Source organism: Piliocolobus tephrosceles, chromosome 3, assembly GCF_002776525.5.
Source record: "Piliocolobus tephrosceles isolate RC106 chromosome 3, ASM277652v3, whole genome shotgun sequence".
In the NCBI taxonomy this organism is placed as follows: Eukaryota; Metazoa; Chordata; class Mammalia; order Primates; family Cercopithecidae; genus Piliocolobus; species Piliocolobus tephrosceles.
The window spans coordinates 45,980,658-46,000,303 of NC_045436.1; the positions used below are offsets into that span (position 1 = coordinate 45,980,658).

The 19,646-nt window shown below is 35.8% G+C and overlaps 1 protein-coding gene across 1 annotated transcript in view; it reads left to right on the plus strand.

The window, feature by feature from the left end:
- FREM3 (FRAS1 related extracellular matrix 3) overlaps nucleotides 1-19,646 on the plus strand; it is a 99,475-nt gene that overhangs the window by 17,028 nt on the left and 62,801 nt on the right. The window lies entirely within an intron of this gene.

The following is a 19,646-nucleotide window of genomic DNA, read 5'->3' on the forward strand; positions in this document are numbered from 1 at the left end:
GGGGCACTCACAGTTTGGGGAAACTCTCCCAGGTCCTGCAGGAACAGTCTGCTTCCTTCAGAGGGTCTGTAGGTCCTCTTGGGATTGCTGGAGCTAAATTTCACAATGCGAGCCCTTGTTCGCTCTGTCCGGAGCTGCAATCTAATCCTGCCTCCCATCTGCCATGATGTCCCATCTCTCTCCAGCCTAGTTTTTAAAACCTCAAGACCACATGTTCTTGTGCAACTTTAGGGTAGAGTCCATTTCCTGGCCTTTTCTAGCTTCTAGCGACTGCACATTCCTTCATCTTAAAAGCCAGAAGTGGCTGAATCTTTCTCCTGCTGCATCACTCTGACACTCTCCTGCCTCCCTCTTTCACTAATAAGGACCCTTGTGATACATTGGGCCTACCCAGATAATCCAGCATAATCTCCCTGTCTCGAGAGCCTTCTTTTAATCACATCTGAAAAGTCCCTTTGGCCATGCATATATTCATAGATTGCAGGAATGAAGATGTGGATGTCTTTTGGGAAACATTGAACCATTGTTCTCTACCACAAGTATTAAAGGAATCAACACACATAAGGCACTTAGAAGACTGTCTGACACATAGTAAGCACTCAATAAATACTATCTTTACAATTATCAGCTAGTGTTAATGGTAAAGGGTAGTTACTGCAAGTTGTCCAGGCTCTTTGCATTTTGAACAAAGAATTGGACAAAACCCCCAGCAAAGCAAAGAAGGAATGAAGCAACAAAAGAACAAAAGCAGGGATTTATTGAAAACAAAAGAACACTCCACAGTGTGGGAGCAGACCCAAGCAGTGGCTCGAGGACCCGGATACACAATCTTCTTGGGTCCCAATATCCACTAGAAGTTTCTCTTTGGCCACTTCATGCTCACCTCATGTAAGGGAAGTGGTAGCCCACTATCAGTCTGATTGGTTGCAGACAGCAACCATTCAGAGGCTGGAGTGAAGTTACAAAGTTGCAAACCAAGACTCAACCTCACTCATTATGATTTGTTGCAGATACCCAATCTCCCATCTGATGGGCAGAAAAGGTCAAAGGGAGTAGCCTCTGGTCCTTTTGTTACTTAGGCCTGGAAAATTAGGATTTTCCTCTCAATTTAGTTCTAGGAAGTTGGTGTGAAACAGCCTTAGGTCCCCTGCCTCCAGACCCTATTCTCTTGCCTCACCATGAAACCAAATTTTGTATTTTTCTTCTTCTAGCTGAAAAGGAGTTTATTAACTTATTCCTCTTTATATGAGGTCAACATTTAGACTATTTTGGTGAATTATTTTATTGGGATATTGCCTGAAACCCTTGGTTTCTCACCTCTTTTTCTCTGCCTACTTATAAACTGATTTTATATTTATTAGACATCCAACAAGTAGACAAAAGAAGGAGAGGAAGTAACTCAGTCCAGCGTTTTAGTCTTTGATGCTACTTACTGAGCTAATGCAGAGTGTATATCTTACCTATCCATATCTTGTTGTCTCTATCAATTTTGCCTTTTTCTTTTGTTCTGCTATAGTTAAATGAACTACCATATACCAAAATGTAATATGATGCCTAGCATATATCCATTTCCCAATAAATATGAGTTTTCATCTCTTCTCTTCTTTCCTCTCACATAGTTATGGACATAACCATACTGGTGTATACAGTTTAACTGGCAATTTAAATGGAAATTTTTGACAATGTGGTGGATTTATGTGTTTCATCAATTTCTGCAGTTTTTGAGTAATCCAGACTAAGGCTATTTCACCATGAGAGATCAGTCTACTTTTTCATATTAATGATAAATTTCATTATATTCAAGATTACTATGAAAGCCACTGGCAGAATAGGGGATACAGTTCAGATTTCTAAAGCTCTGAACTGTGCCAATTAAGCATACTGTCAAGTTTATTAATTTTCCTTCCCTAGGTCATTATACTCATAGAATCATAGATTTGTATTGAAATTTTTCACATCTCTACTATATATAACACTAAATGGGTCTCTTCCACTTACCATATAATAATATTATTCTAAACTTATATAGTACTTAATATATCAATAAAGTGTTTTATAGGAGTTATTTCATTTGCTCCTTACCACAAATTTTAAGATGACAAAATGGGCTTAAAGAATAAAAGTCATCTATACAAAGAACAATTTAGAGGAACCAAGTCAATACTTTCTAACAAGCCATACTGAATAGCTAGCTATATGCAAGTAAGACTATTATAATTTTGTGATATACTATAGATATTTAACTATCCTATTAAGACTAGAAACAGATTGTTCAATTTTCTCTCAAATAATTTGGTGTTTAAAACTCATGTGATTAATATTGTGCATTTTGATTTTAAATTTGACCTGATGGAATTTGACTAGCCTCACAGTCCATATGAATTCCAATTTTCTGTTTAAGTGGGCTGTCCTTTTCAAGCAAGTTATGAAAATAAAGTAATAAGAGATTTTAAAAATATTTATCAGGACAGTGACAGGGATAGAACCAACCAAGAGTTCAATGAATCTCCCCATGCAGTTAAAGTAATATCACACTTACTTAGAACATTGAACTCTCTAGAATACATATGATAATTCAAAAGCAAGTTAGCAATGTCTCTGCGTAGTCAAATTATGAGATTCATGGCCCAAAATTTTCACACCTGACTCAAAAACGCTTGAAATCTGTTTGCTCTTATTCTTCAAACAACTCTAATTATATTTTAAACAAAAACAGTGGTAAGAAAAGCATAACTGTTAAAGGCAAAGACAGTTACAAAATACAGACAAGGTAAAAATTAGCAGATAAAGAATTCAGGAAGCAATGTAAATGTAGTGATGAGATAAAATGCCCAACATATTTCTATAGCTCCTTATAATATAGAGGAAGGCATAAGTGTGGTAAGTCTATAAAACAAGTCTATGGGCCTTAGAAGATGATATAATAATAAACCTATATTTGTTCATATTGGAAAAGGTTCATAATGTACTGCTAAATGAAGAAAAACAAGTGGAAAACAGTGAGTAACAATGTAAAGGAGATTACATTGTGATATATAGAGATAGATATGCTATATATTCCATATATATATGCATTATTCCCTATTCCATATATATATGGAAAGGTCTAAAATATATACAGCAAGATGTTAAGATTGGTTTATAATGGCAATGATGGATTATAAATTGTTTTTATTAATATTTCCTTTTGCTTTTCTTTACATTTTCTTGTGTAAATGCTTTACAATGACCATTTCATTATTATTAGCAGAAGGCAATTTCCATTTAAGAAAAAAAGAATACTTGAATACATCACAACCAACTTGGTTCAATAATATTGATTAATATGACTAACCACATTATTCTGGCTTATACATACCTCAAAAATGTCCCCATTATAATAATGTAATGGGTTCAAAAATTCAAACAAAAGATAATCAGGACGATTTATCTCAGGCAGGAAGGAATCAGCAATTGGACTTGTTGCTAACTTGTTTCCTCATGAGTCCTTCTTGCTTGGTTCTTTTATTCCTGCATACATGGTGAACAAAAATTAATTGTTTGCCCTGGACAAGCTCTAAGCAAGATAGTTCCAGAGGCAATGAGAGGCAATAGAGCAGACAAGGCTCACCAACAGCACTTCCAGGTTCCATAAAGCCAATCTGTGGAAGAACTGGCTCAGAGCTGTGAAATATAGGAAATTGCTGCAGAGGGCTGGATGTGCAGATCCTGTGCGGAGGAAAGTGACATCATCCACTCTCCCACATGAGATATGCCAGATAATCTTCCCTTTGTATGATTTAATTTTATTCTGTTTTTCTTTTCTGAAGAAAACGGTTTTCTTTTCTGAAGCTGTTTATTCTGAAACAGCTGATTATATAAAGATGAAAAAAATATTTTCTATTTACTTTTGATCATCTTATAAGTTATCCAGGGAGTCAGCTCAGCCATATTTTCTGTTCTTACTATGGAGGCCAGGCCTGGAGTTTAACTGTTGCTGTAGGCAATTTTTGCTACAAATTGCTCTTTTTTAAAAGGCAACGCTTTTACACACCATCCAAGATTGACTCAGTCGTAGAAGAGAATTCAATGAATGAGACAATGGTAAGGAACAATATTTTGAAAATTAATGGGCACACTGGTAAACTTGTTTTTAGCATTGTTAATTGTACTCCCAAGTGAAAGTGTTAAGTCTAAAATCCTGCATATAAATACCTGAATTTAGTGGTATTTTAAAAATAGTCTAAGAAATTTTAAATGACCTGTAATTTCTGGTGGAGACCAGAAGACTGCTATCAACATTTTTAGAAAATAAAATAAATGTATATACATGATTAAAGAATAATAACAATTAAACTGTGCATTGAAACCTAATTCCTTTTCCAAAAGAGAAATTATTTCTTATGTTTTCTTATAGAAAGAAAATTATTCACAAAGCAGAATATATATATGTGCATCCTTTTTATACGTGCAAAACAGATTTTTTAGGCTTGTGTCTAAACCTTACTCGCATCTACTTAAAATATGTTCTTAATATATTACTTGAAATATAGTTCATCATATATATAATAAACTAGCACAGATGGATTTACCTAAGCTGCCTTATTCTTTTTAAACAGTGTATATTTTGTTTTATGACTATACTGAAGTTTAATTAAGTGGTTATCTAATAAAAGGCATTTTTCTCTTTCATTTTCAATGTTGTTTTGAACTTTTAATCTTGGCTGACTGTGGTACATGCTTGCATACTTTTCCTTAGCACCAGAAGTATTGATTTAACCTGAATATTTGAATGTCTAAAACATTCTAGCATTTTCCTAAATTCCATAGTTGCTTCAAACATAGACTTTTCCATACAAAGATGCCAAGACAGACATGTGGTTGAGGTCCAAAGTATGACAGCAGTTTATTCCAAGATTAGCTTTTAATCCTTAGAAGTAAAAAAAGTATGAGCAAAGAGACAACTAAACAAACAAAATCTCTTGCTGGTAGATGTTCCAAGAAACTCCTTGAATAGTAAACTGAGTTGTTGGCATTCTTGCTTCTTTGGCTTTAGAGGGGTTGAACTATGGTGGATTCTCTACCTTTGGGGTTTCGAGGTCATTTATGCTGAATTTGTAAGGATTAAGTCTGCAATTTAGAATCAAGTCTACACTTACACTGAACTGCCTGAAGATACACTGCTGCTCTGAGTGCACATTTCTAGCTCACTAGCCAGTGGAATGCCAAACATCACTATGCAGTGACGATGGGATAAAGAGGGGAACCTTGCCCACTGTATGTCATATAACAGGGCTGGGTGTCATCTCAGCATTTTATCAAATATTCTACATCCATTCCTGGTGCTTGACTGTAAAATCTCATTCAGAATGTAGGAACCAATGGCTTTAAATCTTCTAATTTTAGATCCTGCCCACACATTTATTTTGTGTGATGTAGACTCCCATACTTTAACAAAGTAGCTGCATTTCTGCTGTATCAATTATAATTTTTAACAGTTAGAATTCTTCACACCTAGTTTCCACATAGACGATTAAATGGGGTTTTGAGGTGAAAGTTTTTTAGATATTGAGTCAAAAGTGGGATGATTTCCAGATGATTATCTCAGTTCTCTATTTTATTCTGAAACATCCCTGTGGTTTTCACCATACTCTTAAAAAATAAAAATAATATATACACGAATAAAATGAGAATTTTAGTGCAGAAGAGTCTAAAAAACAATAGTTTTCTTTCCTGCCCCCATCTGTAGTTCTATTCCAGAGAGAAAAAATTGCTTTTATATAAGCAAATATGTATATGTGTGTGTCTAACTAGTACACATAGCTGTAGCTGTAACTACATCTCCCATTAATTTTTAAAAAACTGGAAGTATGATAGATGAATACATTTATATTTTATTTATCTATGGCCTAAATATTCATCTTTTTGTAAGAGGATGCTGTTTAGAATTATATCTCAGGCAGTGTATATGAGTTAAAGAAGAGAGGGAGATAATCTGGTTAGACATAATCAATCAAATCATATACTCCTAATCATAATCTATGTTGGAATTGAAATGCCTCCTGGACATATAATAAGTGATCAAATCATATTGGTTGAATAACAGAAGAAGCAGTCAAAATAATGAAAAAATTATTAAATTTCAAGTTCATTTTGTGATTTGTAGAGGCTCAATATTTAATTGTGATTTTTGAAGTAATATTGATTATCATTGTGGATGATTTGGAGGGAGACTTTTTGAAAATAATAAATGAATATATTGTGGAGTTTCTGAACCAGAACAAATAGCTTCAAAGAAAAATAGCTTTGGTCTCTTTATCTTTTAGTATTTGCATGAAAATATTTGTGTTCATGTTTCTCTCCATAAAAATTAAACACAGGCTTATTTTTTCACTATAATTTATTTTTTTAATCATGCAATTCCATGTATAAAAATAGAAAGTTGGTGTATGTTGCAGGAAGTCAGGGACCCCGAACGGAGGAACCAGCTGGAGTCATGGCAGAAGAACATAATTGTGAAGATTTCATGGACATTTATTAGTTCCCCAAATTAATACTTCTATAATTTCTTATGCCTGTCTTTACTACAGTCTCTGCACATAAATTGTGAAGATTTCATGGACACTTATCACTTCCCCAATCAATACCCTTGTGGATTTCCTATGCCTGTCTTTACTTTAATCTCTTAATACCATCATCTTTGTAAGCTGAGGAGGATGTATGTCGCCTCAGGACCCTGTGATGATTGCGTTAACTGCACAAATTGTTTGTAGAGCATGTGTGCTTGAACAATATGAAATCTGGGCACCTTGAAAAAAGAACAGGACAACAGCAGTGTTCAGGGAACAAGGGAGATAACCTTAAACTCTGACTGCCAGTGAGCTGGGTGGAACAGAGCCATATTTCTCTTCTTTCAAAAGCAAATAGGAGAAAGATCATTGAATTCTTTTGCTCACCAAGGAACATCCCTGAGAAAGAGAATGTGCCCCTGAGAGTAGGCCTCTAAAATGGCCGCTTTGATGGCAGCTGTCTTTTACAGTGGAAGACAAAGGGATGAAATAAGGCCCAGTCTCCCATGATACTCCCAGGCTTTTTAGGAGGTGTGATCATGTAAAAACCTAAGAAAGCTCTGATATAAGAAAATAATCACACTTCAGAAAACCTGGCTAATCAAAAACTATTTTGGAAAGAAAAAGAATATTATGAATGATTTTTGAAACATTCTCAACTAGCAAATCAATACCTACTATATTCACGGATTGTGTCTTTTAGATTGCATTATTGTGTATTTCTTGCCTTTCATTTTCCAGTTGCTAAATATCCTGATTACCACATACGTCAATTTTAAAAACATCATTTTTCTTGAAAAGAGAGTTTATTGCTTGAAAAGTCAAAGCTGTTTTTGTCTTGCTTTATGTAAACAGGTTATTAAATAATCAATTCACAGATAAATTTAAAATATAACTTCAACCTCAGGATAAAGTCTTAAATTCCATGTACACACATGTGCCTAGTAAGTAGATAATTATAAATAAACAAGTACATATGTGTATATTAATATATGAGGCATGTATATACAACTCTTCAAAAGAGAAAAATATTTTAACTCATTTAGAATGGCTAGTTAGCATGTTTCTTTCCTATTGGTAGTAAAGTAAAATACTTCATTTTTCAGGATATTTCTAATTTTTCATTCTCAAATTCAAGTTCAGCCTTTACTGAACACATATCTCATCCCAGGTATTGTGCTAGATGTAACTAATTTCTCAGTGAATCTCCACAATACTATCAGGAGATAGATATCATCCTCTATTTTTTAGATGAAGAAACTAAATTTTGATGAGATTGAGTGAATGGTTACATTCTAGGCAGTCACAGGGAAGGACAGGAAAATCACAAAATTCTAATCCCTTTGAAATTAAGTCAATATCAAAATTATCTTTACATGTGTTCATCTACTCTTACTTTAAAAATTACATAGTTCTTGTAACAATAGATAGAGTGGACTACTTGAGAGGGGAGAAAGGGAGCAGAGTGTGGGTTGAAAAACTTCCTATTGGGTACTATGCTCACTATCTGGCTGCAATATACTCATGTAACAAATTTGCACATGTACCCCCATATCGAAAATAAAAGATGAAATTAAAATATATATATATATATATATATATATATATATATATATATTACATGTTTCTATAGAATGCAAAAGATATTTAATTTAAAGCAAAAACTATAGGCAAACATCTGGAAGCTGATGTTTGTATACAATACATGCACACAGACAAGTCCTTAGGTGACTTGGGTTTTTTTTTATTTCTGAACTGAAAAAGCAGTTGAATACATTTATTAGTGGTATGTAAAACTTCATATAAAACTGAATGAAGAGTTAGGGACCGGGCATAGTGACTCAGGCCTATAATCTCAAAGTAGGCCAAAGTGGGAGAATCACTTGAGGCCAAGAGTTCGAGACCAGCCTGGGCAAAAAAGGATGACCCTGTCTCCACCAAACAAAGAAACTTGTTTTAAAAAATAGCCAGGTGTGGTGGTTCATGCCTGTAGTCCAAGCTACTCAGGGGCCTAAGGTGAAAGGATCAAGTGAGCCCAAGATTTCAAGGCTGCAGTCAGCCATGACCAAGCCATTGTACTCCAGCCTAAGTGACAGAGCTAGACCCTGTCTCTAAAGAAATTAATTATTAATTCATTAATTATGAATTAAAAGCACAGCTAAGAATAGAGTTATGATCTGTGTAGAGAATTCATAATGCACCCTAGTTCCTAATGTGATTATTTTTGCTGGCTCATGGGCCTCTCAGCCTTAGACTCATTTTTATTTTAGAGAAAATAAAGCCACTCCTCTGAGATTTTGCCTCTGACTAACCAAGTAGCACAAGCAACTGAATGAAACCACTGCCACTTTTAGAAACCAAAAATCACTGTTTCGATATGTAAATGAATTAACTGTATACTCTTCATTGTCTGGAGTCACAGAAGACAGGCATTCTTCAGTGTCTGCTGAACTGAAGATGGTATTTTTTAATAGAAAAACTACCCGCCGGGCGCGGTGGCTCACGCCTGTAATCCCAGCACTTTGGGAGGCCGAGACGGGCAGATCACGGGGTCAGGAGATCGAGACCATCCTGGCCAACACGGTGAAACCCCGCCTCTGCTAAAAATACAAAAAATTAGCCGGGCGTGGTGGCAGGCGCCTGTAGTCCCAGCTACTTGGGAGGCTGAGGCAGGAGAATGACGTGAACCCGGTAGGTGGAGCTTGCAGTGAGCTGAGATCCGGCCACTGCACTCCAGCGTGGGCGACAGAGCCAGACTCTGTCTCAAAAAAAAAAAAAAAAAAGAAAAAGGAAAACTACCTATAGATTGCATTCTAATTGAGCTTCAACTAAGTTGAGCTTCTGAGCCTTTTGCTTACAATTTCCTATCAAGGCACAGATATACTGGGTTGTATCCATGTGTGAGAATGATTCAGGTTTTTCTAACGTAATTTACAAAAAAGTAGGAATGACTATGCTTATGCCCACTTGCACACTTCCCTTTAGCCTATGTTTATGAAAAATTGACAGAGAAACAAAACATATGTATGAAGCACAGAGTGGATATCAAACCCTGGTCTCATTAGAAGGAGACCATATAGTAAAACACAGAAGGCACACCTGATATCTAACTTTGTCAGGTTTTCAGAGGCCCATGCCCTAGCAGTAGCACCAAACTGGAAAGTCAGTGGCAATATAATTTCAGCCCTTTCATGAACTGAAGCTAAACAAGCCAACATTAAGGGCGAGGGTGTGCCAATCAAGTAATCAAGGATCACAGTGTTTTATTAGTTAGGTGTGTTATTAGATATAGACATGCAAACAGAATGTTCTGCTTTTGCTTTTACTTTTTGACAGTTGTTTGAGAAAGTGAATACAGGAATGTATTGTTATGCAGTGTGGCAAAAATAGAGGAAGGTTTAGGGCCTCCAGATCATTGTTAGTGATGCCATTGAGGTTCCAGTTCTTTGCTTTTACTTTTTTCTTCTTTCTACCTCTACTTCCATCTTCTCTTCATTTGCTTTTTATTTCTCTGGCACAGCTTGTAGAATGAGCTCTGGATACTCATCCTGTTCATTGTGTTCTCTGGTTCTTGAGTTATTTTCCAGACCTGTAGTAATACTCCACCTGGGACTTTATTTACATTACTTAGTGCCTTATCTTTCATTCTGCAAAATAGTGTTTAGAAAATATAAAACACTTTCATCTATTTACTAAAGAGTGTTTGCATAAGATAACAATTTATTTTTAAAGTAGTTTCATAAGTTATAATAAGCAACTTTTACTATATCTATCATCATAGCTAATAAATGCACTGAAGAAGGTGTGGAATTTGTTATTTTTATAAGTATAAATTCTCTGAAACAGAATGACTTGTTATGATGTTTACTCAAAAAAAGCTAAGAACGTCAGAAAACTCTGTAAGAAAATCCTACTAAAGAGGGGAAAATTGAATTTCCTCTGAGACTAGCTAGGTAAAATGTTTCATTCACACAGTGAGTTTCAAGGAGCTAGATATCCTCTGTAAATATCGGGGAAGGCACTAAACCCTACTTGGGGCAGACATTTTATAGTTCTGGCAGGCTTGCAGCTGGAAGCATTCTTGCTTAGGAGAGCCAACTGAGTTACTCAACTGAAAAAGTTATGATGGATTGAAAATGGCATGTGGTCTCTACTTCCTCTGATTAAAACAAAGTGGAATATGTGCCAGTTGGCAAGGAACTGGGAGAAAAGAAAATGAGTTTCTTGAGACAATGACTTTCTAGTGTTTTTAAGCCACTGATATAATGTTGGAGTTAAATGATTATTTGAGGGAAGACTTGTAATAGATTTCCCAGTTCCTTTTTTTAAAGTAGTTTGAATTACTATGCAAGGTTAATTTAATAAACACTGCCCAGCATTAGATCAGTTGACAAAATAATTTATACAGATAGATTAAAGAGAGAAAAGACAAATCAATTTTTTCCTTAAGTAGTTTATTTTCTGTAGAATAAATCTATAGATCTTAATCTAAGAGATCTGTATATAGAATATAGTGGTGAAATTGAATTTAAATTTTCTGTTAATTTTAGTAACTTCCACATAAAATATAGTATTCCTCCAATTATAAATATATGTTGGTAACAAAAATACTACTAGCATTACTTGTGACTTTGCAACTATTAGAAATATCAAATTACAGATACTTTAATATCAAATTACAGGTATTGCAGAGATGTCAAAATATTCTTCACAGTCATTATTACTTAAAATTTTGGTAATAATTGTATTATAACTTGTTAACAGTTTTATTGAGATATAATTCATATACCATGCAATTTGCCCATTTAAAGTCTATAATTCAATGGTTTTTAGTACATTATATATTTTTTTACATTGTGGTAAAATATATATAACATAAATTTTGTAATTTTAACTATTCTTAGGTATGCAATTCAGTGTCATCAATTACATTTACAATGTTGTGCAACTATCATTACTGTTCTCAAAACCTTCCATCACTCCAAACAGGAACCCTTTATCTATTAAACAGTAATCCTTCCCCTTTCTCCAGCCTCTGGTAACCTCTAATCACTTTATGTCTCTATGAATTTACCTTTCTAGATATTTCATATAAGTGGAATTATACAATATTTTTCCTTTTGTGTCTCACTTATTTCACTTAGCATATTGTCTTCAAGGTTCATCCATGTTTTAACATGTATCATCACTTCATTTTATATTGAATAATATTCCATTGTATGTACATATCATATTTTTCTATCCACTCATCTGTTGATGGACATTTGGGTTGTTTCCACCTTTTGGCTATTGTGAAAAATGCTGCAGTGAACACTGGCACACAAGTATCTTTGAGTCCTTGATTTCAGTCCCCTTGGATATATACCTAAGTGTAGAATTTCTGGATATCATTAAGTAATTGTATGTTTAGCTTTTTTAGAAATTGCCAAACTGTTTTCCATAGCAGTTGCAGAATTTTTTAAATATTCTAATAATTGTGTTGTAATATAATTGTTTTTTGCGTATCCTATGCATTTTCTTTTATGCATGTGGAAATATTGTTCTATGAAGGGAATCGTAGGCTATCCCAGACTGCCAGCACACTCCATGGCACAAAAATGTTCAAGAACTTCTGCACCTATCTTCTGTTTTATCTAAGACAACATAATTTAAATTTGTAAAATCCTGGCAGGTATTTAAAGAATGAAACTAAGAAGAGCAATCATTATAAAAATAGTGATTTTGCATGATCTTAGAAGGTTAGTACAAATAAGCTAGACTAATGACTAAAATGAAAAATGTTTTCAGAACAAAATGTGCTGGATTGATAATGTAAGAAATATCTTTAACAATAAACATGTTGAAAAAACATAATATGCAATTCAGTGGGTAATTATGATAAATCAGGCCTTTGATATCCTAGAACGTAAGGGCTAGTTAGATGAATACACTTTGAAATCCAGATAGTTCTTGAAACATGGTTGATTTAATCAATCAACTTCTACTGGAGTTCTGAAAAGGGAGAGGGGAAATAATTTGCATCTCTTGCATAGAACTGTATTCAATTTAAACATCTCAAAATTCATTATGGTTAGCATTACTGTGTCTTTTATATAGAATTTCACTTAAATCTTCTGTTTTACAATAAGAAAATAGTTTAACCTCTTGCCCAACTTAAGTGTTTAGGATTCAGAATAGGATTGTCCTCAATATGTGAACACCTACCTTGAACTTGGGCTGAATTTCAGAAATGGCCTAATACTATTCTGAATTTACTGTAGCATTATTTTATAATTAACAAACACTTATTAAGTACCTCCTATATGCTAGGCAACTGGATTATGACACAGAAAAAGACATAATCCTTGCTCTCAAGAACTTACAGTCTAATGGGAGATAAGTTAACAAGGCAGAGTAAATGCTATGGTAAGAGTAAGCTTCAGTTACTATGAGAATAAGTGGGTAAGGCACCTTATTCATCTTTGAGGACTCAAGGAAAGCTTCCCATATAACCTGAGACCTGAATGAGTAGGAGTTAGCCAAGTGAAGGAGATGTATAAAGGGAGGAAGAGCAAGAGCAAAGGAGATTTGGGGCACTGCTTGAATTCACTGTGACTTTGTAAACCTGACTGCAGAGGCTGCGGCCAGAGTTGAAGTAGTGAGCACGCTCCAGACCATGAAGGATATTCTAAATCAGGGGTGACAATCTTTTGGCTTTTCTGGGCCACTTCAGAAGAGGAAGTCTTTATGTCTTGGGCCACACATAAAATATACTAATGATAATGATAGCTGATGAGCTTAAAAGAAATTCTCATAATGTTTTAAGAAAGTTTACAAATTTGTGTTGGGCCACATTCAAAGGCGTCCTGGGCTGCATGCAGCCCAGGGTCCACAGGTTGGATAAGCTTGTTCTAATTGATGTCGATAGACTTCACCCTGAGGACACTGAGGAAACAGCAAAGGTTTAGACAAGGTGGTGGGTGACATGCTCACTCTCTCAGTCCATTCAGGCTGCTGTAACAAAACACCACAAGTTAGATGACTTTTAAACAGCAGGAATGTATTTCTCACCATTCTGGAGACTGGGAAGTCCAAGATCATGGTGCCAACAGATTTGGTATCTGGTGAAGGCCTGTTTCATGGTTCACAGATGGCAAATTCTTACTGTGTCCTCATGCTGTGGAAGGGGTGAAGAGTCTCTTTCTGGCCTCTTTTATAAGGGGACTAATCCCATTTGTGAGGGCAGAGCCTTCATGACCAAGTCACCTCCCAAAGGCCATGTCTCCTAATACTATCACCTTTGGGGTTAGAATTTTAACATCTGAATTTGAGGGGGACACAAATGTTCAGACAACAGTACTCACAATGTGCTTTGCACATAACTTTGTTTGCACTACGAAGACTAGATTGTGCAGGTAGAGACCAAAGTAGAAAGGAGGAGATGGCAGTAAAATAAGGTGAGACTGATGTTAGTAGAAACTTAGGTGGTGGCAATAAGAGTGGAGAGAAGTGGATTGATTTTTTATTAAATAAATGTGTAGGAGTTGGAAGTGACAGTTATTGAACTTGAGGAGGTGAAGAGAGGAAGCCAGGAGGAGCACCCAGATTTCTGTCATGGGTCCTCGGTGACACGGTGGCAGAGAATAATGAGTTTAGCTTGGGAAGTGTTGGGTATTAAGTTCTCATTCCATATCTAATACTTACTATCCCTATGGCTTTGGGCAAATTCTATAACCTTTTTTAACCTAAAATTAGCATCTCTAAAAATTAGCTAATTCTAAAATAGAGATGCTAATTCCTGCCTGGCTCATATGGTGTGATGGAGCACTAATAAAATTATGGATGTGGAAGTCTTTTATAAACTGTTAACCACTGTACAACTGAAAAGTGCTATAATTCAGATCACTGCTCCAGTAACTGCTTAAAACCTTCTGCAATATCATCATTACTATCATGAATTATCATTTAGGTAAGTAAATAAATACAGGCCTAGGAATCAGGAGACTTAAGGGTCAGTCCCAGCTCTGCTGCTTGCTGGCTCTGGGATCTAAGGTCCTGACTTGCAAAATGAAGAGGTTGAACAGCTCATCTCCAAAGGCCCTTCCAGTCCTAAAACTCTAAGAATGCTATTGACTGTTCTATTGAATATTCAGCATGATCTCAGTAGGTCTAGGTGGATTATTCTTACGGAAAGCATTTTAAGAAAAATTTTTAGTCACCATTAACCTACTTTATGGAGAAAAGAAAGCTTAGGCTTTCTGAGAAACTATTATTATACAAACAAGTACATAAGTGATTAATAGATTACCTGATAAATATGAATATGTTACAGAAACAATTTAATTGAGTATGACTAGGAAATGGTAAAATGTGATTTATTTACTAAAATGAACAGTCAGGAAAGATATGAAATAATGTTGCACATTATTTCTAGCAATTATTTTGTTTCTCAAACCTTACAGCCAACACCCTAAGGGCAATTGGAGTGAACATGTCCTTACAAGGGGCAAGGACCAGGGGCCCGGGGCATGGCTAGAGGCTATGAGCTTTGAAGGCTAGCATTTCTTATTAAATTTCATTTTGTGAATGTGAATGCATAAACAATGCTTGGGATTTTTTTCTCATGCCATTGATGCAAAGAGCAGAAAGTATGTAAAACCCTAAACAATTGCCTTCATTATTTTATGTTCTATGTTGTTGAATGTAAACAATCAGACATTCCTGGGGCTTTGCCTTCCCCTTAGTTTTTACTTTTTTTGTTTGTGCTTTTTTAAAATAAAATCTATTTATTTACATGAAAATGCATACTTAATGTCATATTTTTAACAGTTTTGTTGAAGAAAAACTCACATCTTATCCAATTTACCCATTTAAAGTGTATAATTGAATGGTTTTTAGTATATTCACAGGATTATGCAACCATCACCACAATCTAATTGTAGAACAGTTTATTCTCCCCAAAAATAAAGTTCATACAGTCACTTCCATTTCCCCCACCCATCTCCCTACTCTGGGCCTTAGCAACCGCTAATCTACTTTCTCTCTGTAAAGATTTGTCTATTTGGTCCTTTCACATAAATAGAATCTTGCCATATGTAGTCTTTTGTCTGGTTTCTGTCACTTAGCATAATGTTTTCAAGGTTTATGTTGTAGCATTTATCAGTACTTCATGCCTTTTTATGGTCAAATAATATTCTATTGTATGTGTATGTGGTACTGCTTTTTATTTACCCATTCATCAATTGATAGACATTTGGATGTTTCCATTTTGGGGCTATTGTGACTAGTGCTATCTGAACATTCATATAAACAAGTTTCTGTGTGCATATAAATTTTGCATGGAGGTATTTCTCTTGAGTATACACCTAGTAATGAAAGATTTTCCCTCGGTTTTTAGAACTCAGGACCTGATATCTGCTGTCATCACTGCCTGGGGAACTCTTTATTTCAGTAGAAAGAGGAGTAATGAGGGGCAACTGAGAGAAAAGCAATTGGATTTCTTTTGAAAACAAATTTAGGCTTAGGTGTTTATCTAATTATGCATGAAGTACTTGCTTCCAAATTTATAATTACTGTGGGGTAAGAAATTTTTACTGCAATGCGTTAGACAAATTGAATAACGTACGCCTGAGATCTGTTTTCTTAAGAGACTTCACAACTTCAATAACACTTGTTGTAAGTAATATTGGTCATTTAATACAGGGGTTATGCCTATGAGCTAGGGAATGTGGAAAACTTGATAAATTTATTACATATCCTCTGAGGAGTTTTACTTTCATATTAATACAAACACTGATAAAACTGAATACAAAATTCACAGTGAATTTTTAAGCTATCGCTGTGACTTCAAAGCTCATAGCCTCTAGCCATGCCCCGGGCCCCTGATCCTTGCCCCTTGTAGGGACATGTTCACTTCGATTTGCCCTTAGGGTGTTGGCTGTAAGGTTTGAGAAGCACTGATGAAATGAATTTATTTTTTTCACATGGTTTTTCATACGAATTCAAAATAATTTACATGGTATTTCCTCAATGGAGCCATATGGAGCTAGCAGTTAAGAGATGCTGCATTAAAAGATACTGCCTTTTGCTTCACAAGTTGAATTGTAAATTGACCAAAACCATCCATTAGAAATCATCTCCAATGTTAACTTTAGAGTACTGAGAAGAGATTCATGAGAGGGTACTCTCTAGGTGTAAAACATTCTAATTTTATTAAACACTGAATACAGTTTTGTTCACCTGCGATGTTTTTCTTCTCTCATTTTGTCGTGTGTAGCCAAGTTGAGCTTGGTCATGTTATTTCCGTTTCACCTGGGCTACTTTCTGATAAAATGGCTTCAGGCTGGCAGACACATTTTCTGTGATTAACTAGACATAAAAGGGTGATATTTTTCTACATAATTTCACCTTTCATGCTTTAAATTGATTTTTGCCTTTATAGCTTCAATTTTTCTCTCCCCTGAATTTATTTGTTAGGGAAAAAATGTCCTAAGGAGGAGAACACTGGTGCACAGTATAATGAAGATATCTGGAAGGGATTTCTGACAGATTTCTACGCAAATCACAGATCCTTTCTGCTGCCTTGCACCCCTCCCTGACCCCCATGCCTCTGTCCTCACTTACCTTCCTGGGCATCCTGGTGTGGAAGTGGAGAATGGAGGGAACAGCTCCACTTCGACTGTTTCTGCCAGCCATGTGCTCCTCCATGCTTACTCTGATTCCTTCATTTGCTCACTGTCTTCAACTCTAATTTGTTTCCTTACTGGGTCTAACATGCTCTTACTTTACAGTTCACCACAAAGTAGCATCACATAATAGAATGAACACAAATTTGCAAATACAGTTTAAGAGTCATTACATGACAAGTTCAGGAAAGATGAGTCTTCCCTTTCCTTAGGCAAGAATTCCAAATGTCCAAAAAAAAAAAAAAAAAAAAAAAAACTGGGGCCCCTCCAAATTAGTAGATATCATTGCTTTAGTCAGAGTTGCTTAGGAAAAATTTGCAAAATATAGCAAAATATATAAAACATATTTAGTGGAAAACAAGTGCAGCTAGAAGATGGGAAGGAATTGGATTCATCCTGGTTTAGTGCTTCTTTTTATTCTTACCAACAATCATTTTCCCCAGAGCATTTGGTGAATCTTTTTTACTGAGTCTTGTTTCCTAAGTGCACTTTACATGAAAATTTTTTCCTAGCAGATACATCTCACTCATTTCAAAAACTTCTTTTATTACACTCCAAGTTATTAATGTTAAATTTTAGACAAAAAGATTTCTTAGTTTGGGCCTGGCATGCTGGTTCATGCCTGTAATGCCAGCACTTTGGGAGGCCAAGGCAGGTGGATAACTTGAGGCCAGGAGTTCAAGACCAGCCTGACCAACTTGTTGAAACGCTGTCTCCACTAAAAATACAAAAATTAGCCAGGCATGGTGGCGCAAACCTGTAATCCCAGCTACTCAGTAGGCTGAGGCAAGAGAATCACTTGAACCCAGCAGGCACAAGTTGCAGTGAGCTCAGTTTGCACCACTGCATTCCAGCCTAGGTGACAGAGCGAGACTCGGTCTCAAAAATAAAACATTTTTTTAAATTAAAAAAAAATAGAAAAATCCCTTGGTTTGTTGTACTGGATTTACACCAGTAGTCTTCCTAAAGGTATTAATTCAACTACCTAATATTGTTTTGCTTGTTTAAGAATTCTCACTTTATGAACCTCCTACTAAAAAGAGCTTAATTTTAAAATTTTTTTCTCATATTTTATACTGGTAATCACAAGAAGAGTTCCCTAATTCTAGAATTACTGAATAGGCACACATGGTCCTTGTGGAAGTATTTGTTTTATAATTACATTACCTGGGAAGTTTTTTAAAAATACAAATCTGGGCCCAACCATCTAAATGCTCTAATTTAATTTGTCTGGAGTAAATACTGGACATCCGTGTTTTGAGTAACTTCTCCAGCAATTCTAATGTGCAGCCAAGTTGGAAACAATGGTTGGCAAAATGTTAAGATAAGTCTCGTGTATACTTCTTGTATAACCTCTCGTCCTTGAGTGTAGGTGGGACCTGTGACTTGCTTCTAATCAATAGCATATGTCAAAGGTGATGGATGCCACTTCTATGTTTAGATTTACACATGTACATACCTGTGTGTATGTGTGTATGTGCATCTCTGTCTGGCTGGCACACACTAGAGAGAGTCTCCATTGACCTTAAAGAAGGAATCAACCACGACATGAACTACCTGTTAAAAGATCCACATAACACAGAACTGCAGGAAGCCTCTAAAAGCTAAGGGCAGCCTCCAGTCAAAACCAGTAAGAAGCTGTTGAATGACCACAAGTAAATGAATTCTGCCAAAAATCTAAATGAACTTGGAAGTAGATTCTTTCTTATGTGAGGCTCTAGATGAGAATGCAGTGTGGCTAACACCTTGACTTCAATCTTTTAAGTCCCCCAGCAGGGGCTCTAGCTAAACTGGGCCTGGACTTCTGACTCACTGAAGCTGTGAGATATATGTTTTTTCAGCTGCTAAAGTCATGGCAATTTTTACATGGCAGTACAAAATAGGAACCACTCTCTAATAATTATATCAGAGCCATTTGTGTTTGTATTGCTCCTTTATGCCTTTTAGAGTTTGCCCAAAACATAAAAAAATAGAATCAAGCCCTATTATTTGCTGCACTCTGGTATCAAAAACTTGTACAGCTTTTTTCTCCAAGTTCTGCATGTTGCCATTAAGAGAAGGCAGAAAAGACCCATATCCTAGCACTTAGGAAGGCTGAGGCAGGCAGATCACTTGACCTCAGGAGTTCAAGACTAGCCTGGCCAACATGGCAAAACCCCATCTCTATAAAAAATACAAAAATTAGCTGGGCATGGAGGCATGCAATTGTAATCCCAGCTACTCAGAAGGCTGAGGCAGGAGGATGGTTTAAGCCCAGGAGATGAAGGTGGCAGTGAGCTGAGATCGCATTGTACTCCAGCCTGGGCAACAGAGCAAGACCCTGTCTGAAAAAACAGAAAGAGGAAAGGCAGGAAAGCATGCAGTCTTCCCCTCAATTTACCCGACTCACAAGACCCAAAAGGACTGAATGGGATTTTTTTTCTATATTTTTTCT